We start from the raw sequence: 1,479 nt of genomic DNA on the forward strand, positions 1-1,479 counted from the left end.
TCAGATGATAGCGCTGTGGCCTAGGTATTCTCAACGTGATTTCTAGGGCCTATTCTCAGAGACCTTTTAAAACAAGGTGAAGGTGTGTGAGTGATTAATGGCAAAAGTGGAAGTCATCCCCAATCTGGATTTCAGCCCTTTACACTGAAAAACTGCATGTTTCTTGGACTTACTGTTTTTATTTGTTGTGGCTTGTCAGTGCTTCCTAACAGTGTATATGGTGGTAGTCTATGCTTTCACATTGTTAGTGAACTGTGTGTGAAGGAAGGCAGGTTGGGGCAGTTTGAGCCAATCAGATTATTAGTACTTGGTACTTGTACTCTAATAACCCTTATTATAGTTAGGGATGGTCTACAAATAACTTGACAGTTTAGAATCTTTTCACTGAGTATTTTGAATGTGCATTCCTTAGAGTTAGGGAACTTTGGAAATGGTATTGGAGCTTTATCTCTTACAAATCTCAATTAGCAAAATGATTAGGAAAGGTCTTAAAATGTAAACTAGATCAGCAAGTCCTACCTCATGTGAACTTTTGCCTTTGACTAAGGTCTTTCCCATGGTGCAACAGATTTGGGGGTTGTGCTTGATAAACTTCATAAGATGCTTAAACTTTTTCAGCAGAGGTTGGGAGCTGATACTTCTGTGTACTTTATATGTATTTGTATATCCAATTCCTAAAAATAATGCAGGTTATAATTTCATTATAATTCAGAATATTTAGCTTTATAAAGTATTAAAATAATTTTATTAAATAATAGTAAAATGGGGAGGAAGCCATTTCAGTTCTTAAAATTAGAATTTAATTGGTAATGAATCATAATCTCAGTAAGAATTGGGCAAGTTTTGGACATATACTACTGTAGTCATATCTACAGTACTAAAATGAAATTAATAAGCTTATCAAATACATTTTAGAGGGTAGATTCTCAAATTTAAATATTAGCTTCACTTTGGGAGCTCATGAAACTCTTAATGTCTAAACTGAACCCCAGATTAATTAAACAAGCTTTCACCCTAGAAGTATTCCTTGCTTGTCTTTAACAATTGCTGAGGTAAGGTAAGCTGAATTGTTTTTAATATGAGGCAGAGGCAGGTGGATCTCTGAGAGTTCAAGGCCACTGTTTGAGGCCAGCTAGAGCTACATAGTGAGATTTAGTCTCAAAGGGAAAGAAAAGTAGTGGTACCAGTAGGCATCAGGGTTAAGAACTTGACTTAGACTTTGCTGTTTGAAAGTGAGGGGTTGGATGAGCAGCATCGGTGCAGTTTTATTAGAAACTAGAATCCAGTGCTCGACTCTGAGCTAGAATTGGCTTGTACCAGCATCTCCACGTGATGTACATAATGTACTACAAATGCAGCCAATAGGTTTTCCTAGCAGGACTAGGAAATCTGGCTGGATTTTCAGTTTTAAGGTCAAAGAATTAACTAGCTGTACTCAACTATCTGTAAGACCTCTAAATAAAAGCCAGTTTATATATA

General features: G+C 36.3%; 1 protein-coding gene across 1 annotated transcript in view; it reads left to right on the plus strand.

The window, feature by feature from the left end:
• The window catches only part of Itga1 (integrin subunit alpha 1), a 160,877-nt gene that overhangs the window by 14,198 nt on the left and 145,200 nt on the right, over positions 1 to 1,479 (plus strand). The gene's annotated exons all lie outside the window — the stretch shown is intronic.

Source organism: Nannospalax galili, unplaced genomic scaffold (genome assembly GCF_000622305.1).
Source record: "Nannospalax galili isolate Female #2095 unplaced genomic scaffold, S.galili_v1.0 scaffold235, whole genome shotgun sequence".
NCBI lineage: Eukaryota > Metazoa > Chordata > Mammalia > Rodentia > Spalacidae > Nannospalax > Nannospalax galili.